The 25,751-nt window shown below is 44.5% G+C and overlaps 3 long non-coding RNA genes across 4 annotated transcripts in view; 2 read left to right on the top strand and 1 right to left on the bottom strand.

Annotated features, from left to right (window-relative positions):
- Nucleotides 1–948: 948 nt before the first annotated feature.
- Nucleotides 949–9,666, top strand: LOC120408160. The gene is made up of 3 exons (XR_005600476.1): nt 949–1,044; nt 8,344–8,487; nt 8,950–9,666. It is a non-coding gene; the product is annotated as an uncharacterized LOC120408160 (long non-coding RNA).
- LOC120408157 lies at nt 8,799–15,521 on the bottom strand. 2 transcript variants are annotated; one of them, XR_005600472.1, is made up of 3 exons: nt 15,393–15,521; nt 14,066–14,224; nt 8,799–10,459 (listed from the first exon to the last, which is right to left on the bottom strand). It is a non-coding gene; the product is annotated as an uncharacterized LOC120408157 (long non-coding RNA). The 2 variants fall into 2 exon arrangements; XR_005600471.1 differs by having other exon boundaries at nt 15,347–15,437.
- LOC120408158 overlaps nt 14,099–25,751 on the top strand; it is a 65,658-nt gene continuing 54,005 nt past the window's right edge. Inside the window, exon 1 of the long non-coding RNA XR_005600474.1 lies at nt 14,099–14,328. This is a non-coding gene — a long non-coding RNA (uncharacterized LOC120408158). The remainder of the gene's footprint in view (nt 14,329–25,751) is intronic.

The following is a 25,751-nucleotide window of genomic DNA, read 5'->3' as shown; positions in this document are numbered from 1 at the left end:
TGGAGGAGCTAAGGGCCTGAGGTGAAGTTTTTTAGGCCAGATAATCAACAGCTTCCAGAAAATGCCCAACCCAGACCACCATTGTTGCTTTTACAAACCACTTTAAATTAGCTGGAGAAAATTATACATCACTGCCACCCTCACCCCATAAAGTTAGAGTTAAAAGTTGAATGGAATGTTGCTGTGGATTGTGCATTTTGTTTACAGCACTAGTCTTTCTTAGCAGTTATGGTTTGGCAAGTCTTCAAACTTAATGTAGGGCTGAGTTTGTAACTGTAGCTTTATGATCTTGGTTATACCTTGCTTACATGCAACCAAACCCAAGCAACCACTTGGCACTCTGCGTTTATGCAGACCTTACCCTATACCATGCAAGGTGTGCAATTCCTACACTTCTCCTGCATTATTAATAGTTGTTAAGTGTTGACACCATGCTTGGCACTGTATGACACAGAAAAATTTACGGTTGTGGTTAAAAGCTGCCTTCAGGAAGTCATTTGCAATGTATAACAACAACTTTATTGAACCTACTAATTTATAAACAGTGGTACAAATTCTGTGCCAGTAGGTGGCGCTGTTTATATGCAATATCTGTATATATGAATATCTGCACCTATAACTTTTATATGCACTCTCATAACAGTCTCCATATTGAGGCGGTTGTAGTCCAGACAGACAGAACATGGCAAGGGAGCTAGAGAACTGTACTAGTTTAGAGTCTTTTATTTCCCAATTGTAACCCCTTTGGGGTTTAGAGAGCATGGCCCCTTTAAATCTTTTTCCCGGGGGGAGGGGGAGAGTAAGAAAAAGGAGGGAAACTCCAGGGGGCAGCGCTGGAGCTCCAGGGAGAGAGAGAGAGAGGCAGCTGGCAGGCCCTGGAAAAGTGAAGCAGGGAGAACCTGCCTGAGGCCTGAGGAGGGCAGGGCTGATCGGGGACAGCCCAGGACAGGAGCCCGGAGCAGCACTGTGCCAGGGGGGAATCGCCCAAGAAGGACAGGCTGGAGCTGGACCCAGTATAACGGCTGCCAAGAGCTGCATGGGGCTGTGAGTACTGGGGCTTGTGACTCTGCATTGGGAACAAGAAGGGAGGTTGTAGCTAGTTAAGTGGGGAGGTTGTAACTCTGTGTGGCTTTGCAGAGAGCGGCAGAAGAGGGCACCAGAGGGGTTTGTTGGGGGAAAGTTCACTGGCGCCGAAGACAACCAGGAGCACCCAAGACTCACCATTGGACTGGAACTTTGCTCAGGACTCCTGAACTCTGGGTACGTCTACACTACGGGATTATTCCGAATTTACATAAACCGGTTTAACAAAACAGATTGTATAAAATCGAGTGTGCGCGGCCACACTAAACACATTAAATCGGTGGTGGGCGTCCACGGTCCGAGGCTAGCGTCGATTTCTGGAGCATTGCACTGTGGGTAGCTACTCCGTAGCTATCCCATAGTTCCCGCAGCCTCCCCCGCCCCTTTGAATTTCCGGGTTGAGATCCCAGTGCCTGATGCGGCAAAAATCATTGTCGCGGGTGGTTCTGGGTAAATGTCGTCAGTCACTCCTTCCGCTGGGAAAGCAACGGCAGACAAGCATTTCATGCCTTTTTTTCCCTGGATTGCCCTGGAAGATGCCATAGCATGGCAATCATGGAGCCTGTTTCGCCTTTTGTGACTGTCACCGTATGTGTACTAGATGCCGCTCACAGAGGCGATTCAGCAGCGCTACACAGCAGCATGCTTTTGCTTTTGCATGATAGCAGAGATGGTTATCAGCCATATTGTACCATCTACCATACCATAAATTGGTAATAAGATGATCGTGGCTACCAGTCCTTTTGCACTGTTCCATTTGCTGCTGTCATAAGTGCCCCTGGCTGCTCTTAGCCAGGGGCGCAAAAGCCAAAATTGGGAATGACTCCCTGAGTCAATCCCTCCTTTTTGGTATCTAAAAATAGAATCAGTCCTGCCTAGAATATGGGCAAGTGTACTAGAGAACCACTGTATCAGAGAACCAGAGAGCACAGCTGCTCTGTGTCAGATCCTGCAGAAATTATGAGCTGTATTCTATTCACAGGGGGTGCTCCTGCAACAACCCCACCTGTTGATTCCGTTCTTCCCTCAGCCTTCCTGGGCTACCGTAGCATTGTCCCCCCACTTGTGTGATGAAGTAATAAAGAATGCAGGAATAAGACACAGTGACTTGTTAGTGAGATATGAGTGGAAGGCAGCCTCCAGCTGCTATGATAGTCCAGACAGGACAGTAAGGAGTGTGTAGGAGAGGAGCCCAGCATCCCTCTGCTAGTTCAGGGGCACTTGAATCTTTTCTTTACACATGAAGGGTGGGGGCTGATGGAGCTCAGCCCCCTGTTGCTATGACAACAGTGGTTATCAGCCATATTGTACCATCTACCAGGAAAAATTAGGACCAGGCGCCCTTGATTGACCTAACAGATGCTAGTCAGCATGGTTACCAGTCCTTTTGCACTGCCCCATGTGCCAATAGGCTGATGACGAGGATGGATACCAGTCGTATTGTACCATCAGCCAGCCATAGCATGGGGGGAGCAAGGATGTTGGTGTTGAGTGCTGCACCATCGCGTCTATCTGCAGCATTCAGTAAAGATAGGGTGACATGTAAAAGAGTCAAGAGAGGATTGTTTTCCCTTTCACTTCTGGGGGTGGGGGGGGTGCGTAAATTGCCGAGCTATGCCCTGACCCACCGCGGACACTGTTTTTGACCCTAGAAGCATTTGGAGCTCAGCCAAGAATGCAAATGCTTTTCAGAGACTGCAGGAACTGTGGGATAGCTTGAGTCCTCCAGTCCATGAGCGTCCATTTGATTCTTTGGCTTTCCGTTACGCTTGTCACGCAGCAGTGCGCTGAGTCCCTGCTATGACATCTGTCTGGAGATATTTAAAAAATGATTTTGAATTTCGTCTTCTGTAACGGAGCGCTGATAGAACAGATTTGCCTGCCCTTACAGCGATCACGTCCGCATCGTCCATGCGGGAGCTCTTTCTTTATTTTGATTTTTAACTGCATCACCACCCGTGCTGATCAGAGCTCCACGCTGGGCAAACAGGAAATATTCAAAAGTTCGCGGGGCTTTTCCTGTCTACCTGGCCACTGCATCCGAGTTCAGATTGCTGTCCAGAGCGGTCAGTGGTGCACTGTGGGATACCGCCCGGAGGCCAATACCGTCGATCTGCGGCCACACTAACCCCAATCCGATATGGTAATACCGATATTAGCCCTACTCCTCTCGTTAGGGAGGAGTACAGAAACCGGTTTAAAGAGCCCTTTATACCGATATAAAGGGCCTCTTAGTGTGGACGGTTGTGGCGTTAAATCGGTTTTACGCTCCTAAAACCGGTTTAAACGCGTAGTGTAGACCAGGCTTCTGTGTGCAGACACATTGCTCGGTGTCTGCCCCTCCAGACTGCCCCTACCACTGGGCCCGTGGGGCTTTGGCTTGGATGCAGCCCTGTTCTACCGCTCCCCCTATATTTCCCCTTGTTGTTTTTCTCCTCTTATCCCTCTGTAAATAAATATTTCCCTTTCTTATATCCATTGTACTTTTGTGTGTGTGTGTGTGTGTGTGTGTGTGTGTGTGTTTTCTCTGGGTGGGGGGTTTGGAATAGGTGCCCCTGGGGTAGAAGGGATTTCTCCCGCTGCATTCCTGCGCGTGCCTTCTCTTGGCCAAAGCTGCCTGCAGAGCAGACTCCATCTTGGCCACGAGGGTGCTAAAGTTACACAATAATGAGTGGGTGACCACAGGTTAGCTGAAGTGAGCTATCTTCTGAGAATTTCATAAAAGAAGCGTGTTTTCAGGAAAGGATGGGTGCTTGGGACAATAAGATGGAGGGGGGACATGGAAGAAGGCACAGAAATGGGAGACAGAAGAAGAGGTGAGGAGGGATTTATTGGTGAAATGAAAGGCGTGGGCACAATAGGAATGGCAAGAAATGAGAGCAGACCTGTGTTGAGCCTTGAAGATATGGGTGGCTTGGGCTTGATACAGGAGTCGATGGAGGCATTCAGAGAGATGACTTACATGGTGTGAGCAGCAGGTGAGGAAAATGATTTTAGCTTCTACAGAACTGGAGAGAGGTGGCACAGGAATTGTGAAGGCCAGTGCATTTTAGCAGTAGGCAAACAGGAAGAGTCAGATTCTTAAGAGGAGGCTGAAAAAGAACCAGCAGGATTCAGTGACTGCTTGGATGTCTGGTGAGATGACAAGAGAAGAGCTGGGGGGGAACACAAAGGGAGGCTGAGGGAGTGCGGATTGATCAGTATCAAGTGTTATAAACGAGCCCAGATGTAGGAGGAATCTACATTCCCTGGCCACCCATCCCGCCACCAGAGGGAGACACAACTAGAGCTGGGTGACATTTTTCATTGCCAAAATGAAACGTTTTGATTTCTTGTTTCTGAACGGCCTTCTCTGGAAAGTCGCTTCCACTTTATTTGTAAGCGGTTTAAAAATACTCACAACAGGAAGTGTTTGGGGATAGAACGAAACATTTTGCTCCCCCACAAACAATTTGTTTTTCTTTTCCCCTTTGTCGTTTATACTTTTTAATTTGCAGAAATCTTCCTTTTCAGGTCGACTTGAAACCATTTTTTTAACTTGCCACCCACCGGGAAACTGAAGGATCAAAGTTATTCTCCCAACTCGCCTTGGAACACGAGTCCCTCCCCAATCCTGTCAACGTCTCAGGTCTCCCCTGGGATACTGCCCAAGCTGTAACTGCACCTCGTGCTTTGCCCCTTAGGGGAGAGCCTGCACCCCTCGGGAGCCGGGTGGTGCCCACTTTCTGATCCCTGGGGACCGGGCACGCTGCCCTGGGCGGGTCAGACCTGGGGCTGCGCTGCCTTATCGTGGGTCCCTCTCCTCCCGCGGGGCAGCTGCACCCAGGCGCTGCCCTGGATCATGCCCTTGCTCGAGTTCAGCCCGGGCCGTGGATGCTGCTCCCCTCTGTGGCCACCGCCCCGCTGCCCTGCAGACACTTTGGTGCCCTTCCACGGCAGAGCTACTCAGGGGTGCGCTTGGCGGCGAACCCCCAGCAGCAGGGGCGGCTCTAGGCACCAGCAAACCAAGCTGTTGCCTAGGGCGGCCAAATCTAGGGGGCGGCAGGCTGGGCCGGTGGACCTGCCGCAGTCATGCCTGCGGGGGGTCCACCGGAGCCGCGGACGACCGGACCGGACCTGCCGCAGGCATGACTGCGGAGGGGGCGCTCGTCCCGCGTCTCGGCTGGACCTCCCACAGGCATGACTGCGGCAGCTCAAGCGGAGCCGCCGGACCCGCGAACCGTCCGCAGCCGTGCCGCTCCCGCAGTCATGCCTGCGGCAGGTCCGCTCGTCCCGGGGCTCCGGTGGACCTGCCGCGGGAGCTCAACCGGAGCCGCGGGAAGAGGGGACCCGCCGCGGGACCGAGGAAGGGCGGCGCAGCACACCGCGCTGCCTGGGGCAGCCTATTTTCTAGAGCCGCCCCTGCCCAGCAGGGCTTTCATCCCAGCCCCCCCAGCCCGGCTAGCTGCAACGCTGGCGGCTCTGCTCGGGCTGGGGGCAGGAGGTAGCGGGACCAAGAGTCCCAGCTGCTCACACCGAAACAGCTGCTGTGTCCACTTTCATTGCAACCGTGGGGCTGGCCGGACCTCGCTGCCCTCCCCCCTCGCATTTCCAGTCCTGCAGTCCCTTAGCCACTCACGTGCCTCTCCGCACAGCTCCTCCCCACTGCCTCGGGCATGCCCTGGGGACACTACCGCGCTCCAAGCCGGGCGAGATTGGCCGAGCCGCCTGGGGCTGCAGAGCTCTGCGCGGGAGCAGCTGGGCTACTAGTTCATCTTTAAGGCAGCGTGAGGATGAGCGAAGAGACACAGGAGCCGGATGCTGGAGATCTCATAGTCAGGTTACAATCTAGGGCAGTTGCATAGTTTATGGGCAGGGCTCTGTATGGTGTCAGACCGTGTTTTACTGATGACACTGCAAAAACAGCCCTGTCAAGGGACCTGGTTACATCATCCCTTCTCCCCACCCCTTAATGGTGTGTACTACAGTAATAACACTTCTTACCTGAAAGTGCTTTACATCTTCAATGTGCTGCATTAACTAACATCAGTCATGACACAACAGGTATGTAAGCAAGTATTATTAGCCCCATTTTACAGAGGTGAAATTTAGGCCTTGTCTAAACTGTGGAATACACCTTTTATGTAGCTTCAGTGATTCAACCCCCATGTGTAAACAAGTAGAGTGAGTTACTATAATCTACTCTTTACATCAGTGCCCTTTATCCTGCTGTCAGACTAGGGGTAAACTGCACCTGTGCAATACTATGGATTACATGGGCTCTGTGTCTACCAGTGGCTGTAACTAGGACTAATTTCCAGTGTAGACAAGGGCAAAAAGGCCAATTTTTCAAAAGTGTCCACTAATTTTGGGTGCCTCTGGGAAGATCACAAGTAACAGGGTAGTTCAATTTCTATCCTCATTCACTCTCTGGCCTCTCCGCTCAGACTATCATCAGTGTGTGAATTACAGCCAGTTGGGAAGATGGATTTTAGCATGTGGGCACCTGTCACCTGGGAACTGCACTGGGGAGACTTTACTAGGTAAAATAACAACAACAACAGGGAGGGAAGGCTCAGCGGTTTCAGCATTGGCCTGCTAAACCCAGGATTGTGAGTTCAATCCTTGAGGGGGGCCACTTAGGGACCTGGGGCAAAAAATTGGTACTGCTAGCAAAGGCAGGGGGCTGGACTCAATGACCTTTCAAGGTTCCTTCCAGTTCTAGGAGATTGGTATATCTCCAATTATTACCTTTAACAGGCCTACAACTTCAAAGGTCAGTCAGTGATTTTAGGTGCCTCAGCTTTTGGCACCTCATCTTGAGACACCTTAAAAAGGCCAGATTTTCATCAAGTGCTGAGCACCTATCCTCTGAAAACTGAAGTGTCCAAAATTAAGTCACCTTTGGAAAACTAGGTGATGAAAATAAATTATCTGATACCTAGGAAGTTCATGTTTTACCTCCTCTAATCTCCACTTTTTTATAAATCCATCTCATTCCACCTGCAGCATTAAGACTTTTAGAGAGTGGATTTGAAGGGCTATTCTGTTTACAGACAGTGTCTAAAGCATTATTCTCTACCATGATCACTTGTGCTTCTACTTTAGGAGGGAATGTTGCATGTATTCCCATTTGCTGGAGCTGCACCTTGGCCATACATATTGAGCTAAGTTTTCCCCTGATGGTTCTCTTTGAAATGTGTTGTTTTAATTTATAGAGTAGCTAAAGTGTGCTGGACTCTTTGCAAACAAGACATGGAGTGGCATTTTCAAAGGTACCTAAGGGTGGAATCCATGACGGTACTACATCCTGTTTTTAGGTACTACAGCAATCTACAAAACTCCTCCTTGGCTGTTGCCTAATCCTTTAGGTGCCTAAACTCACTTGACACGTTTTTTCCTCTAGGCATGCACACTGCAGCCTTGCCCTAGGCACCTAAACATGTACACTACTGCCTCGTGATAGACATCCAGTCACCTATCTCCCACCTAAGTCCCAAAGTGATTCACTGTTTAGGAAAGAAAGACATTCAAAAGCCCAAGTCATGTACGGGAGCCTGATCTGATAGCCATCTTCCCCTGCACCCCCTTGGGGCTGTTTTGTTTCGACTCCCACATGCAATTTAGGCAGCTGAGCACCTATCTTCCCCAGTTCATGGATTACTAGCATGGCTAGGTGCTGCTGTGAAGCCCAGACTTAGGTGCACAAATCTGCGAAAGGTCAGGATTTAGCACACCCTCCTCTGGTCAATATTGTCTACTGGCTAGCTTAGGTGGTTCCCCCCCAACCAGCAGACTTTGTGGGTCACAGTCTAAGGTGCCTATCTCTCTCCACTGATTGTATAGGGAGTCTATGCACCTAACTCAGGCTTTGTGGATCACGGGGGTGTTCATGTTATTTTCTACACATCTAAAAGTCAGGTGCCATGACACTCGGCATTGCAACGCCTAACACACTTAATAGATCTCACCCTACATGACTTAGGATCACAAGTCCCTCATCCAAGGATATCTTCCATTCTGAGTAGACATAAGAAAAACAATATGGAATGTGAAACAGATCAACTGCCCCTCTCCGTCACTTCAAGACTAATTTGCGTTTTAAATCACGACAGCTTTCCTCCTCAGCACTGCTGCCACTTGAGATGTTTCTTGTCACTGCTTTTTGTTAGTTTGTTTCTATCTGTATTGTAGCATTGAGTATGCTTGATTTCACTCACATGCTGCTATTTTTTTTTTAAGCCAGCCATTATTTTTACACTTCTGTTCCCATCTCTATAGTGTGAAGAGCAAACCCATGGACCTGGTACAGATGTAGTCTCTTTACTTCACTTGTGTGTCTATTCAATAAACTGGAATTTCAGGGTCACGTTCTGACTTCTCCTGTATCACTGCAAACAAGATGGTCATAAAGATCTTTCCAAGGTAGAGCTTTAAAAAGAAATTAAACATCTTCTTGCAAAGCATCCTAATTAAAACACGGAAGGGTCTTGGCAATCTTCATGATAGTTAATATGTCATCTTCCTATCTCTTAAACCCAATAATCTGCAAACTAGTACTGCTGTTTTAAAGATTTATATCTACTATAATTTATGTCAACTTAGATCACAAACCTTTTTTTTTTTTTTTTTTTTTTTTTACAATATTTGGCAGCCTGCTGACTGTGGAAACTAGACTGTTTTACATTAGTCAGCAGTACATTTAAATCATTCCTACAAAATGATTAATTGTGGTTTACAAATTCTTATATGGCATTTCCAGTTAATGATTAGGCAAAGTAATATATCACCACAATGATTGGGCACATATGTATTTTACTTACATGCTTCTAACTCTGTATATTTTAGAGGTTTTTTTTTAAATTATTATCATTATTCTTTTTCCAGTTGAAAAAACAGAGATTTCAGAGGAAAGGGCAGAAGAGCCAATCTCTACACTCTATCTTTTCAGAGCATTGCCTGACACACTAGGATTTTCTTTCGTATGATGTGCACTCCATCAGTAAACTCTGTAGGATGTCTAGATCTGTATAGACAAGCATTGGCAGGGTCAGGGATACACAGTATTTCTGCTCTTTACTAAGTTTGGGATATGTAAAAAGCAAGTTGGAGAAGTTCAATGCTTGCCCATTTTTCAACTAATGGTGAATGATCTGCTGGTAAAGGAAGAACATTCAGTTCTGGATCCAAGGTTGATGATGTTGACTATCCCTCCAGAAGATGACAACTCCTTCTCACAGACATTTATGCATGCTCCTAAGTAATTTGATGTGCCACATGTCGAAGGAAATAAGAAATGTCCTCACTCTACCCAATTAATTGGATTTGGAAGTTTCCCAGTCTGAGCACTGATGAAGAAGAACTGGTTTATGGACAAGACTAGACTTCACTAGATACAGTGGCATAAAATAAATTGTTTATTTTATTGTACTCACTGTAGGCCTGGTCCTGCAAACACTTAAGCATAAAAGTAACTTTATGCATGTGAATAGCCCCGTAAAAATCAGTGGGACTACTCCCATGTATAAAGTTACTCATGTGCATAATTAGTTGCAGGATTGGCAACTGTGGCCCTCATCCTGTGACTTGTTGCACACCAGCCGACTCCTGCATCTATGAAGAGCCCTAGTGATTTCAATGGGGCTTTGTATGGATCCATCCATGTTGTTCTCTTAGAAGTCCGGCCAGATGTTGTGGGAATATGGAGGATACTCTTGTGTGTTCATTTCAGTAAAGAAATACAACAGTAGTAATATTTTTCACTGGTACAGTGCCTTTCCCTCTCCAGTCTCGAATGACTTATGAATAACAGGTATCAGCATCCTGTGAGGCAGGGAATTACTGTACATGTAATGTTATTTGTAAAATGTACTTTTCTCTTGCTCCAGTCACATAGACAATATAAAAGCAGCTGTAAAAAATGACAGAAGTAACCAATTTTAATTGTTAATTATTCCTCACTCAACCAGGCTATCATACCCTTTAGTATACCTACATCCTCTTACCATCTAGGAGAACAGACAGGCCTTGTAGGTTGACAGATTTGGAATCTGTCAGACCACAGGGGAAGTGAGTTCTAGCATCAACTGCCCCTCATTGAAAATGCCCTGATGCCATCTCTCTCCCCTTAAAACCAGGGGGCTGTTAGCATGTGTCTTGGCTGAGCTTAACTGCCAAGGTATCACATAAGGTGAGAGGTAGTTATTAAGCCAAGAAGATATCAAACCATTTACAGCTTTGAATACTTTGAATTGCTCCAGTGTGCCGGTGTGATGGTTTTCCAGCGAGAAGCACAGCTAAGCTGGTGATGTTTATAGGTGTAGCCCCATAAAATGAGCACTGCAGTCACTCACTGTTGAAGTGAACAAGGCATGGATAACGATAGAGATGTCTGCATCTGTAAGAAAAGGTCACAACATCTCAAGCAAGATGGGTTGGCAAAGCCACAAAGAGGTTATGTCACTTCCCAAGCTCACACAGCCAGAGAGTGGTGGAGTCCTAGTCACCTGCTCTAATCATTAGACCCATTGGCTCTCTGTTTCCAGAAAGATGAGATACAACTAAAGTTTTTCACACTCCACTACAGATAACAGAAACCTCAAAGGGACAAAGTTGCTAAATAATTCCCTGTCAAAGGGCCTGAGCCACAGACCTGGTAAAGACAAAACTTCTGCTGGAGTTAATGCAGTTTTTCCCAAGTAAGACTGCAGGATTGGGCCCTAAACTAGGTCTGGCTGCGAAACAGGAATTCTGTTTTGCAAAAACATTAGAGGTTTTGAAATTTGTTTTAATTCCAGAGCAGACCAAAAAAAAATTATCAGCATTTTCAGACAAAAAAAGTGTAGTAAAAAAATTCCCAACCAGCTCTATCCTAACTTATAATTGTTAATTAGTGTTTAATGGAGAATTGTCTAAAAGCAAACACATTTCAATAACTGTGAGACACTGATCTCTTTTTGCTCTTTCCCTCCTTTAGAGTAAGTTCCTTGACTCAACTATTTATGATTCATTTCATGAAAGACTAGGTTTTCTCTGAGGGTACTAAAAAGGGCTGTAACTATTAAGTGGTTTTAGTGACTAGTACCAACAAGGAATTGTTTTCTTCCATGCTGTAAAACAGACACTGTCAATAGACTACAACCTGCAATAAACTATTTAAAAAGGAATTTATGATGGCTAGTTATTATCCTCCTGAAATAATGTTGTTACAAGGCTGCCTTTTTCATGAATCACATGACAGATCACTAACAAAGGCAAAGGCAAAGGCCTAGATCCACAGACACACTGACTGCAAATAACCCAGGAATTGCCCTACATTATATTGGCACATACTCCATCAGGTTTTCAAAGCTACAGAACAATAGTAACACATCAGCTTGTAATTATTACACAACAGGCGCTTGCTTTTAAGGTGGAGTTGTAATTACATATATAGAACATGTTTACTCATTTTAATGTCTGTAACATCAAATTATATGGAAAATGTCTTATTGCTTATAATGAGGAATGGGTGAACCCCAAGGGTAAAATAAGAATTGGCACAAACCTCTAATCGATCAGATCCATGTCCTTCTTAGCTTAGAAAATGTTCCACTCAATATCCAGCCTCCCTTTCCCCTACCCTTAACCGTCCCCTGTGCTTTGCTGAAGTCCACATCAAGATCCCAACCTCTAGCAATCTCTGCTAGACTGACTATTGACTGGAATGCAGATCTTCAGTTGTTGTAAACTGGAATAGCACCAACTGAAGTTAATGGAGCTACACCACTTTACATGAGATTGGGCTGGCCCAGTGTCTTCAACACCCACAAATGCTAGGCAGATGGGGAAGCATTTTAGCCCAGATCCTCAACGGTCCTGAAAAAACAATGGGAGTTAGGTGCCTGAATACCTTTGAGGATCTGGGCCTATCTGTGGTGCCTCTCACTAAAGAAGCCTTATCATAATAGGTGAGATTTGAACAGAGGAGACTGCTAGAGCCCATCAGAAAATGTCAGGTCTGTTGAGACAACCTGATAGGAAATGTGTGGGGTGTTTGGGTAGTCAGAGGGAGGTAGTTGGTGCAGATCAGGAGCCCTGCAGGTGGTTAGACAGAGGAAGTGGTGGGACCCTGGGAGCTTGTTGGAGGTCAAGGACACAGAGTTTTGGGTCAGGAGAAGAGAAAGATGTGTTGGGGTTAGGCAGAAGATGAAAGGATGGGAGGTGAATAAATGGGAAAGGAATGAGGGAACAGAATGATCGCTGAGGTTCAGATAAACTCCAAACAGAACAAAAGCATTAACTCTTTGACCTCCATGCCTCACTCATATAATAGTACAGGGGCTGATTTTCCTCTCATTTTCCCCATTGTAAATCAGGAGTAACTCCGTGGAATTCAATGGAGTTACAACCTTGTTAGTGAGAGGAAAATTATGCCTATAGTTTTTTAAATTTTTTTAAAATCAGATATTTTCAGTTCACAAAGTTTACTTTCAAAGACGTACTGTTGATTCTTTTTTAAATCCAGTTTGCTTTATTTTATGAAATCCATGTACCAAACTAAAAAAACAAAACAAAAAAAAGCTTCATTGATGGAGAGCTCTCTGCAGACATTTGAAGTAAACATGGTCAGCTTTGTTACTTAGGAATTTTTAAACAAAATCTCTTCCTAATATTTTCCTTCTGTACTCTTCTCCTGTTTCTAACACTTCTCTACTCTATTTAGCACACTGGAGACAATGAATTAAAACTACCATTGAGATAAATTTTTTACAGTGTGCTCAATTATTATTTCTCACCAGAGGAGCCATAGTCCATGATACTATTGCCTCCTGCCTGCTGGCTTTATGGTTTACCAACTCAGTTTTCTTATGGGTGCATCTATTTACATGCAATTTAACATTTACAAGAAATCAAAATATCAGAACAATTATATAAAAACCACAGATGTGGCAGAAACATCTATATAACACTAGACACACTCTCTGTGCATTTCTTAGTATTGATGATAATTTGTATTATTATTTTTCACTGTGTTTTATAATAATACTTTTTACTACTTTGCACTTCTGTAGCAACTTCCCTCCTAGGATCTAAAATAACCTCACAAACATTCAGCAACACTCCTGTGAGGTACATTACACAGGTTTGATTAACATTTGTGAAAAGCTGGTACAGACTAGATTCTGCAAAACTCCCTGTGCTTTGGGGCCCCAAGCCCTTATGCTGGAATCTGTGCAATCAAATGCCTCTCCAATTATTTGCTACATCTGCCAGTATTTGAATACTATAAAGTGATAGCATCAACTTTCATTTAGTCCCAACAGTAGCGTGGCAGAAACCGAAATATTTTTAAAAAATGAACCAAAACACCCACTCTTTGAGCTCCACAGGTCACTTTGTATAAGCAAAATTGTTCCTTAAATGTCCACTGGAGCAGATTGAAAAAGATGGTGTGTATGAACAGAGAGAACAGCTTGATTAAATGCAGAGGGGAGGAAATGATAAAATACCACATCAGTTCTTGCTTTTTGGAAACATATCCCTAGCCTATAATTGTATCTAAATAACCATAGCCACAAGCAACTAAGATCAGTGGCTTTCTGGGTGAGCGATGGAAACTTCGACGAACTGAGCTGTTGAAATCTTACGTGAATTTGTCACTGTACCAGAAGAATAAAATCTAATAGAAAACATGGTTTGAGGAACCATTTTTCCAATCATCACCTTGGCACGATACAGTTCTGCCCATACAAGTGCAAGTTCTCCCTCCCCAGAACTGATGTTATGCGAGCCCCACATTTCCGCCCGCAACGTGTTCCTCCCTACATAATGTAAAAACCATCAAACTAAAAGAGTCCCCTAACTGTAGCTTTCTGAGCTGGGAGAATAACAGGGCTGGGGAGAGCCCTGGAGCACAGTAGAGCGCCAGGGGAGCAGTCAGGAGAACCCTAGCTCCTCATCACAGACTATCCAGCGTCACTCAGACGCAGCTAGGAAGGACTGTTGCGTAGAAAGAGACTACCTGAAAGCTGTAGATCTGCTGAGTGAAATGCGGGGGACCTGCTGCTTGGGGTGGCCCTGGTTTCCTCGTGCAGGCTGGAGAGTCTGTGTGTTCTGTCAGAGGAGCCTTTGCCAATCACCGCAGCAGGAACCATCAGGTTTAGGGTAACAGTTTTCACGACTGTACAGTGGGATAACAAGCGTTAATATCAACAAACGTACCTGCCTTCCAAGGAAAAGCGGCCCAGGCCAGGTGGGCTTCAGGGGGTGGATCAGAGAAGCTCGGTAGGTACGTGGGATGGCAACACAGAGCATCCCCCAGGAAGGTGGGAAAAGGGAGGCAGTGTCAATTGAGAGGCCCTTTGGCGGTTCTTTCGCGTGGTGCCGCAGCAGGCAGGTGAGGGTTACACGGGCTGGCCGAAGGAACGACCCCCCCTCAGCCAAGGTGCGAACATTGGGGCCCTCGAAATCAGGCCAGAAAAGCAGTCAGGGAGCGGGGACGCTAGCGAGCGCGCCAAGAGAGTTTCTATCCGGCAAGGGCTAAGCTCGGGGATCTGGTCCTCGCACCAGTTCCTCAGCAACACCTACCGCGAGGCGCAGATCCCTTCCTCCGCCTCATCCGCCCTTGCGGGGGGGACAGAAGACCTCGACTGCGGGTCTTGGCAGGTAAACGAAAGCCGAAATGGGCTTTCATGTATTTTGATGTTACCCTGTCTGTGTTTTTAATTCGACACAGGTACTCTGAGGCTGATTTGGGATGTTTAACTTTTTAAATTACTTTTCTTTACATTGCATTTTGGTTCCCGTTTATAATAGTAAAATCCTATAATTGTGTTGGCAAATACGTTATAAAGTGACATGACTTGACATTGGTCCGTAATGGTTATTGGTTAGGATATACATTAAAACCTAATAGATTAGGAGAGAACATTGACAGTTTATTTTATGAATCAACATTAAAATACCAACGTTAGAGTCACATTCTTCCCTGAACGACAACAGTGTAAATCCATTAACTCAACTCACACCAGTATAACTAAAAACAATATTTGTTCGGGGAAATCCAAAGACCAAATGTTGCCCTTAGCTACCCACTTGCACCTACACGGCAGGATCTGGAACCGTGTTAACACATCACTCTGGTTTCACATTGTAATGAATAATTTGCATAACTTTTTACTGTAACCATTTTATCCAAAACGGCTTCTTGTGCAACTCCTGGCTTCAAAGCAAAACTTGTCCTTGTCAGATTGTTGGTCAAAGCCAGAGTCCTTGTCGCTGTTATATTTCGGCTGTTATTTACCTGTTTAAAAAGAGCAGTTTAAACACGTCTATTGTAGAATGCAAACCTTGGAATCGGGGAATATGGAGACTGTTCCTCCGTTTGTACCGTTTGACTGGGCAGCTGCCAGGAAATTGATTATAAACGTGTATTTATGCAATGTCGAGTTGTGCATTGCCTATTGACTGAGAATAACAGGAAACTTTCGATAACTTGGTAATGCTGATTTCACTCGCTGTAAATCCCACGTGTTGCAATCAAATTCTTGGCAGCTGGGAGGGCCAGAGCCATCAAATGCAGCAATCTGTTTCACCATAAATCAAGCGCTGCAAGGTGTGAGAGTGAAAGCTGTTCTTTTAAATGGTAAATCGCTGTTGAAATGTACCAATTTAGCAGTGTCAAACTCGGTTTTCCACTAAAAACCTAACGGGCAAATTGACACACTGAATTATTACAATGTCTGGTGTTGCTTCCTTGAATTGAAAGAAAATGACTCATGCAAACATTGATTTAGGCAAACACAGTTGCAAATCTGAGTATAACATTCGGAATGAAATATTTGGAACGCATATTAGCACTCATGTAAATGTCTTATTTGCATATTTATATCCAATTATACAGGCTGAAACCCAGTTTTAGGCATCACACAATTGTAATGCCCTAGATGCCAAAGAAGGAATAACTTAATTTAAGTAATTAATATAAAACCTCCAAATACTATTTTAAACTAAAGTCCAAACTCCAAATACGACTCCAAATACTATTTTAAACTATAGTGTTTTATTCCGTTTCCCCCTATATTTAATTACAATGTATTAAATATATGAGAATAGCTGAAGGGGAGAGAATTATGATGTGCAATATATAGTCAAGACAAATCTGACCGTAATAATACAAACTCCTTGATAGCGTTTTCATTTGTCAGTGCCTAGTTCTCTCTTTAGTCTGATAGTAAACATCTACCTAGAAGTCTAGTCCTTCTCCGTGTTTATTGTTTTGGTCTCAGCTGTGCATTCAATAGGAAAGCTCCGTACAAGGTCAAGAGTGCCTGAGAATAAGTAGTAGATTAGCACGTTATCCTCTTTTTATGTGTTTTGTTTCCCCCCATGTTTTCCAGAACTATAATATTTGTGATTCTGGGAACTTATATAAAACAATTATGAACTTTAACAACATTGGAAATAATCATTTAATATCATTAATATTATTATTGCTAATAATAATAGTAATCTAACATTAGCAAATGTATATTTAGTTACAAAGACATTGCAATGCAAAATACTCCAGCTATATAGATATTAAAAATAAAAGACAACTAAAATAGTTCTCCTGTGCAGGCTAGGATCTCTAATAGCGTTTTTCTGCTTGTCAAAACTCATTTGGTCAAAGGAAGTAAAAATGAAACAAAGTAAATGTCATTTTGCACAAGTATGATGTTAAATGGAAAATGGGCTAGGGACAGTTCTAAGTAGTGTTTCCTATTTTATAGCGCTGATAGAATTACAATCCACAACTGAAATGCTAAAGTTCGACAAGAAACGATTACTTGAGTTTAGCTTTTGTTTCTATAAAATAACATAAAATATTCTCATGTGAGAGAGCTATTGATATTTCCCTTTTTCATCCCCTAAAACAAATATATTTATACGATACATTTTAAAACCTTCGAATCACCCTGCTGCTGCTCTACGAGGGGGGTCTCGCAAACATCTTTATGGCTTAGTTATTTAGAATTGATTATTGTTCAGTGAAAGTGTATTTAAGACAGAACGTCCTACGTGTTTTGTGGTTCATTTACGCCACACCAGAGAAATAAAAACGTCTTTAGGAAGAGTGCCACAATTATAACCAAATAGGTCGAGACTCTACAAGACGTGCTCAATTTTAACCCGGGGTGGGCTTATTGCTACATTTTCTACATTAAAACAAATGGCCTGATAATTATTTAAGATGCTTGTGGCACTTTTATTACATTTCGATTAGCTTGGGAAAAAATAAAGAGGGTCTTGAAGGCACTGTCACTGTGACATTTACCAAGGTACCGTATTTTCTCCGTCTCCGCTTCATTTGCTTGGCTGTTTATTTGTAATCTTCCTACTTGCCTTAATATGTATTCCTGCGGGAGAACGCGTAGCCAAAATAAGAGAGAAATTGTGCTTAACCTAGTGTTTTGTCTGTTTATGTTTGAAAGAAATCAGAAAATTGGTCTGGGCAATTGAGTAACTATAGTCTGGAGATTTGAAAATATATTGCAACCGTTTTTATCCTGAACCAAAAAATAGTTTATCGTCTGAAACTGCGTAAAGCCTTAGAACAAGTGTGTGTGTTGGGGGGGGGGGGGAGGGGAGGCATTTCGGATGTTTAGTATTAAGACCTACACGCCTCTGTAGAATATAAAACTGAAAGATAAAATGCTACCCATTTCCCATCTCAATATGCAGCATTAAAGTAACATCAGCTGCTGCTACTCTGTATGTAAAGTCTTTTAGCAGGCATCTCAGAGGCGTAAGTTTTGGAGGAACTATACATCATCGTTGTCATCAACATGTCATTTGCACGGTCCGCTTGATTATGCCTTTCAAACCATATTTTATGATAATCTCTGATATAGTTTAGCCAGCACTAACACCACCCCAACGAAATTAGTACAGTGCCAAAAACACAAGCAGCAGTTCCACGTTAGTAAAGGTGATACTAAAGCTCACGTGTTTAAAATGAACACATCTGTCACACGGATACTTTGGGAGAAAACAGTTAAATGCTCATTTTCAGCTGCGACTTTGCATTGCTTAAATTAACTACTAGAAACACAATCTTTACTAATCCACTTAATTGCTTGGATCTCCCATTGCCCAGCTCTTTATAGCAACATATTGGCCATTTAGGAAAAAAGTTGACAAATATAATCCTTTGCTAAACACGTTAGAAAAATGGTTATGTCTGGGTCTGCGATAATGTGAGGCAGAAGGAGGGAGGGGAGATGAGAGAACTTTATTTGATAACTATATTAATCTGGATTCCAGCTGTATTTGTAGCGCTTTCCTTTCAAAAATCTTTCTTGTCGGATGTGGGCTTTTCTAATTAATCACTCATGCCATTGTATACACTGCAGTTCCCGAATATAATTTTAGTCGGTTGTTTTGATGAATTTCACTATTCCCATCTGATTTGTATTTGTAGTTTAAGTATACAAGAAACGTAACACTTGCAAATAAAGTTCTTATATGTAATTCTCTCAGCTACGGGAACATCTAATTTGACAAAGAGGGAGGGCTCAGAGGATCTTCCTTCACCTTCCCATTATGCTGCACCTTGCTAGTTGTGTCCCTGATTTTAAGGAAGGTCCTGCCTTTCCCTACCAGCAATACTTCCAGTAACTGGCAGGCTGGGGTCCCCTTTAGAAGAACCGGGGCGTGGAACAGAAGAAAATGCCCGACGAAAGGGGAAAACACGAGGCAGAGAGGATTCTTTGAAAAGTCAGATTCGCTTACGTTTCTTCTACCTTTCCCGGCTCGCTCTCTCTTCTCCCTTTTCCCACGGGAAGTCCCCGAGTTAGACGTCAGAGTCTGGAGAGAGATGATGGCATCTGACGTTTCCCTTTGCACGAACGCACTTGACTACAGTTCAGACTGAGCCTTGACCATCTCTAACCTTTTTACTTCATCTCACGCGGCAGCTGTTCAGCGCCTGACGATCCCGAAGCGCCTGGACCAACAGATCAGTTCTGGTCGGGACAGCAGCTGACTCGGGCACCAGGCATCACACCACCATCATCATCCTCACTACCAACCAACAGTGAGAGGCACTCAGGAACCGGGCCCCATGTTCTGGATCTGCTGTCAGCCAGCCACTTCCCAGGGATCCCCAGAAACACCTTCGTTTTCTAGGCAATGTTTTCCTACCTTTAAGGCACTGCATTTACTTAAACGCTACCACACATATTTAAATCAATTTTTTTTCTGATTTAAATCTTCTGTTCTAGATATTGAACTGGATTTACACAATACACACGTGCACATAACCAGGGCCGCCCAGAGAATTCCGGGGGCCCGGGGTCTTCGGCGGCGGGGGGCCCCGCTCAGGGGCGGCTCTAGACCCCAGCGCGCCCTGGGGGGCGGCATTTGGCTCCGGTTGAGCTCCCGCAGGCATGCCTGCGGCAGGTCCACTCGTCCGCGGGAAGACGGGAAACACTCCAGGGGCCCCAGAAAACACTCGTGGGGGCCCCTGCGGGACGCGGGGCCTGGGGCAAATTGCCCCTCTTGCCCCCCCCTCTGGGCGGCCCTGCACATAACTCTGGGCATTTGCGTTGGAAACGTGTCCCTCCTCCTAGTCGTTCAGGAGTGGGTTTTCTTCTGAGGTTGCACTCTGAAGCTACCGAGACCTCCCCGCCCTTGAGTGACTTGACGGTGGAAGTGGTCTGACTCACTCTCGATTTACACTGGTATGAGCGAGATCTGAATCAGGCCCGACGTTTATCGCTCTCTTTCTCTTCGCCCTTGTTTTAAACACAACCTTTTAGCTTCTTTGGGTATTATGGGTGCAGCCTGAAAAACAGCGTGAGCAAAATCAAGACAAACCGCATTGCAACCTCCCCACCCCAAACCGCACAAAGAACCCCCTCATCTCCTGAGGCTGAAGCCGCCCCGGGGTGTGGTTGTTTCTTGGCTAGGTCACTGACATGGCTGCCCGGAGAAGGGGATCTCTGTAGGGTGGGAATGACAAGGAGGGGATCAGGCAGGATCCGCCTGCTCTGTTAGCTGGAGGGGGAGGATCCAGGCTGGTTGCTTGAAGCTTCCTTCTGTCCTACTCCCCCTTTTCTCCTCCGGGCTCTCTCTGCCCTGCCCTGCGTGGGCTGCTAATGTCTGAAGACGTCTCACTTCATCTGTCACCAATTCTGTTCGCCTTCCCAGCTGTCAAAACAGGGGGTGTCTCTTTCATTCCAGCTCACAAAGTACCAAAGGGGAAAGGGGCTTTAATGATTGTGTTTGGACACAAGCAATTATCCCTAATTATTGTTTTTCTTTTGAGTCTGCCCGTCCTGCTGGAGAGCCAGCAGATGAACATGTCCTAATCCTCCCCAGTCGGTTGATCTCAGTGGGTTTTGCGGGCCAGGCCGGGCGAGGGGCTTCGCAGCTTTCATCTCAATGTGAGTTCAGAGCTGATTCAAACTCGTTGCGATGGGAGAATTAACCTCGGAGCCCAGCCTTTCAGTGGCCTCTGATAAGAGATTATACGTGTTGATGGCAAGCTTTTCTTGGCAAAATGTTTTCAAAGGACTTGGAGCTGTTAAATCAAAGCGCTATTGAATTGGTGCAAGCCCCCCTTTCTGCTCTCCCTGTTTTCTCTGGCTCTATGTGTTGGTAATTACTGGCAGGGGGAAGGAAAAAAAAGAAGCCCTCTCTTTTACACACACACAAATCTCTCTTTTTTTATACACCCCTCCACACACACCATAAAACTACTGAGAGTCCAGGGGACACTGTTGGTAATCACACAAACAGATAATTACATACACAAGCAATTAGGTTTCACAGCAAAACCTGTTTGCTTACAATTTTCCCCTTGTCCAATGCCTATGTTTTTTTATTAGGGTAGAGTTGCATAGCAGAGAAGGGCTGCTGCTATTTCCTGAAGAATTCACTCATAAAAATATAGAAGATCTAGTCTAGTCTGTCTGTCTATCTATCTAGGCCAATCATATTTTGGGACTACAGCAACCTTGATGATGTCTCTTTAAACAATGTTCATTTCTCCTTTAGTGGCTAGGTTTTTGTTTTCTTCCCTACATCTAGAGTTCCTACCCCAAACTATGGGACTATACATTTTTTGTGTGGGCGGAATCATCATAGCTGCTTGTTAACTTTGGATAAAAAAAAAAGATGGGCCAATCACCATCTGTTCTTCAAAGAGACCCCACAACTGTCTGGGAGTGGGAATTTTTGGCTAATCTGCCTATCTGGGACTTGAGCTCAAAACTGAAGTTTGTCTTCCAGACCTGGTAATCTTCTAGTCTATCTGGGGCACTTCATGTCCTGATCCATCTTGGAAGCTACAGCGGAGTATGACTTTGTTAGGAGACAGTTTCAGGACAAAAGCTCTGCACTTTGAATAGGATAAGGTGTGGAAAATGGAAAAGGAACCTCCCCAGCACATCTCAGGAAAAGCCTTTCCCCGTCCCTCAGAAAAACAAAAAACAAACAACAACAAAACTCTCAGAAAAATTACATATAGAGAAATAAAAAGGAAGTAAACATTTTCTGTCTTTCTGTCAGAAGAGAATTTTTGGTGGAGGCTTGTGGATAATTGGAAAGGTTGTTTGTTAGATTTGAGAATTTGAAAATTACAGATACTTGCTTCACTTTTGTGAAAGATCTCTTTTTAAAAAAGTAACACCGTAGAGTGATCCAGATTTGCAAGCTCTACATTTGATGTATTCAGTTCTCAGAATACTGGAGCTTTTGAATATTGTGGGGAAGCTGGGAAAAGGAATTTTGGAGTTACTTATTCTGATTGTTTAGATTGTCTGAGAACTTCACCACGGACCCTGGGGAGTTTATAAACTAAGCACAGTCTCAGTGCAGTTTACAGATTCTACAGTATCCGACACCTTTGATAAACTCTGACTCTCTAGGTTCCCTAGCAAAGTTATCAACTCTGTTAAGAGCAGTGAGCTGCCTGAGCTGGATTCCTGCAGAGCTTGTCAGTGAGAACTGCAGTGTTGCCCACCCAGTTTATAATCTCCATGAAGGCAAAGAGAAGCATTGAGACAGAGGAGCTTGTAGATTTTGTAATCTACCCAGGGCCAATAAGAACTGCAGGGGCCCAAGCAACTGTAGCATGTATAAATTCAGCAGGACTAGAGAAAGCATGTGGGTCTCAGACTATTATTAATTATTTAGGCCCAATCCGAACCACATTCTGTTCACTTGTATTTGCCATATATTATGAAAAGATGGACCCTGCCCACAAGACTTTACAATCAAAGTATATGATGAGAGGCAACAGGTGGACACAACAAACAGATGGCAGGAGCACAATGTAACAGTGAGACGGTTATGATTAGTATAAGAAGAAGCAGTCACAACACATCAGCTGCCTAACCATGGTCAAGTGGCATCTACTACAGAGATTATGAATTCCACAGGAGCAGAGAACCATGGCCTTTAAAGTGCCTACAGAGCCTACAAGTTCCTTATGACCAGAGAGATCCTCTGGGGCTAAGAGCTTACAAGTCCTGTGAATTTTATAAAATACACAGGAGTCCTGGATCCAGCAGCAGCCTTTGGCCAAGTGGAAATTTATAAAATAAACATATGAACTACCTTCTCAGCCACAGATCTTCCTTCACTTCCAGAGACTGCTGAACCAATATCACTCCTCTTACCCTCCATATACAGATAGATGAGTTTCCCTTCCCCCAGTGCATCCTCCCACTATAGCAAAGAGACTGCATTGTTACTCTTTGCCATAAAGTCCTCAAATAACCACCAGAATCCACAACTTCGCCATAAGCCACAAAGACAAGGTAACCAAACACGAACACTTCTTCCCACCCCTCTAGCAAAAGAAACCACCAACTCTACAGTTATTTTATTCTCTTTCCTGACATAGGTCTGACAATGTATTATATACAATCAGATATTTAGCCTGACTCCATCCACTATATCATTACTAGGACCCTACCAAATTCACAGTCCATTTTGGTCAATTTCATGGTCATTTTAAAAATAATAAATTTAATGATTTCAGCTATTTAAATCTGAAATTTCATGGTATTGTAATTGTAGGGGTCCTGACCCAAAAAGGAGTTGTGGCCAGAGAATGGCAGCTGTTGGCAAGGTTATTGTAAGGGGGGTTGCAGTATTGCTACCCTTACTTCTGCGCTGCTACTGGCAGGGCGCAGCCTTCAGAGCTGGATGCCTGTCCAACAGCTACCTTTCTCTGGCCACACAGGTCTGAAGGCAGTGCCGAAGTAAGGGTAGCAATACTGCAACCCCCCTAAAATAACCTTGTGACCCTGCTGCAACATGCTTTTGGGTCAGGATGCCCAATTTGACAAACACTAGTCTCCCCCCATGAAATCTGGTCTTTTGTGTGCTTTTACCCGATTTCATGGTGGGAAGACCAGATTTCACAGTCTGTGATGCATTTTTCATGGCTACAAAACAGTAAATAGGCTAGTAGATGCTGATTTTAGCTATGGCACAGAGGGGGCAAAAGGGAACTCACATGCAAATGTATTGAATAGATCCTGCAACCTTACTCATGTGATCATTTCCATTGGTCCCTGTTATTTTTTCATTATTTATTATTTTTAAACAATTAAAAGAGTGGTAATATTTATCACACATGCAAGGCTATTTCATGTACCTAGTGTATAGCATAGCAAGGACAGAGTTAAGCTTGTATGTGGAACCTCAACTCTGAATGGTCAAATGTTTCTTTTTCCAACTTTAATTGAATGCCCTGGCTTTCAAATGCTTGGTTTTTATAACATATTCTCATGAGGTTATTTTCTGAAGTAAATTCTGTAGAATTCTAACACTATCTGTATAAAGATTTTGTCTGAGAATAAATGTTTGGGTGTGATACTATTAGAGTAGGCCGTGTTCAAGGAAATCTGCAAACACGTAAAAGGATTTCTGTAGCGGTAAGTTTCTTCAGGGTTCTGAGATCTGGAACCAAAATACTCCAGACTATAGTAGGTATCACAAGCTACTGGAGAGAAAACAAAAACAACATTCAAAGGCTCCAAAGAAAAGAATACAAGTCCAGGACAGTTTAATGATATTAACCTGTTTAATCCCTCCTCCTCCCAAACGGACAAAAGGCTAACAGGGATGTCTGGGCACTGTGGATCCCGCAAGTTGGCAACAGGATCCAGCATTATTAGTTATGGTCACAGGATCCACTGCTGAAAATGAGGTTGGTATTCTCAGTTCACTCTGGCATGCTGCCCATGGGAAGTGTTTTCAGTAAGAGGTTCAGCATGTGAGACATGCTTCTTTCAGCTCTGTGGAGGGTTGTCGCACAGTCATGGCTCTACCACCTTTCACCAGTTCAGCTGGGAGTTTTAGTTCAAAAGCTTGATCATTTAAAAAAAAAGACAATGTACCAAACTCACCTCAACTGTAATTTAGTTAAACTCATTATATTTTAAATTCTTTTGGTGATTATTTTATAGCAACTATTTTTCTTATTATTTTGGTCTGGTGTGCATTAAACACACTGCTAATGTACACAGCCCCAAAATAAACAGTCCATCATAACAAAATATGTTTCCCCAAAACACATACACAATCCAAAAATATACACTCATATATTCCACAAACAAAATATATCTTCTTCTTCTTCTCCTCCAATCAATGAAGAAGCACAGGAACAAATCTACACAGACACACCCCTAGAGCCCTGACCAGGGGTATTCCATCTGCTACCAAAGATCCATAAACCTGGGAATCCTGGATGCCCCATCATCTCAGGCATTGACACTCTGACAGCAGAGTTGTCTGGCTATGTAGACTCTCTCCTCAGACCCTACGCTACCAGCACTACCAGCTATCTTCAGGGCTTGGCTACACTGGAGAGTTGCATCGCTGGTGGTGGCTTTACAGTGCTGCAACTCACTCACCGTCCACACCTGCAAGGCACATACAGTGCTGTATCTCCCTGGCTACAGCGCTGGCTGTACTCCATCTCTGCCTGGGGAATAATGACTGCAGCGCTGGTGCTGCAGCGCTGGTGCGCCAGTGTAAACAGTGATTAATCTTACTACGCTGTAACTGACCTCCGGAATTTTCCCATAATGCTTTTAACTAAAGAACTCTCTTTGTTTTGTTATGATGCCTCTCTTTGTTTTGTTGTGAACTCGGGGCTCTCGGAGCTGCCTATCTAAAAAACAAACACAGCTACTGTTTGCTGTGAATGAGGCAGGCAGGGGGATGAATGTCCACAGCTAGTGTTTGCTTGAGGAGAGAAACAGCACGGTGGGGGGGGAGAGGGACGGGGGGAAGGGAGTCCATCGGAGCAGCTGCTTATCTGGTCTGAAGGCTATTTGCATTTAAGAGTGAATGAGGGGTGGGGGAAGTGGTCGGAATTTGCAAGGCAGGGAGCTGACACAGTGTCGGCTCCAAAAATCCACTCTCTCTGTCTCCCCCATGCTCCCTGTCACACTCCACCCCACCCCTCTCTTTTGAAAAGCATGTTGCAGCCACTTGAACGCTGGGATAGCTGCCCATAATGCACCACTCCCAACACAGCTGCAAATGCTGCAAATGTGGCCACACTGCAGCGCTGGTAGCTGTCAGTGTGGCCACACTCCAGCCCTTTCCCTACACAGCTGTACGAAGACAGCTTTAACTCCCAGCGCTGCACAGCTGCAAGTGTAGCCAAGCCAGAAAGACACCACTGACTTTCAGAGGAAACT

Source organism: Mauremys reevesii, linkage group 6 (assembly GCF_016161935.1).
Source record: "Mauremys reevesii isolate NIE-2019 linkage group 6, ASM1616193v1, whole genome shotgun sequence".
Lineage (NCBI taxonomy): Eukaryota > Metazoa > Chordata > Testudines > Geoemydidae > Mauremys > Mauremys reevesii.
Note: the sequence above shows the minus strand (reverse complement) of the source record. Positions and strands in the feature narration are given on the sequence as shown.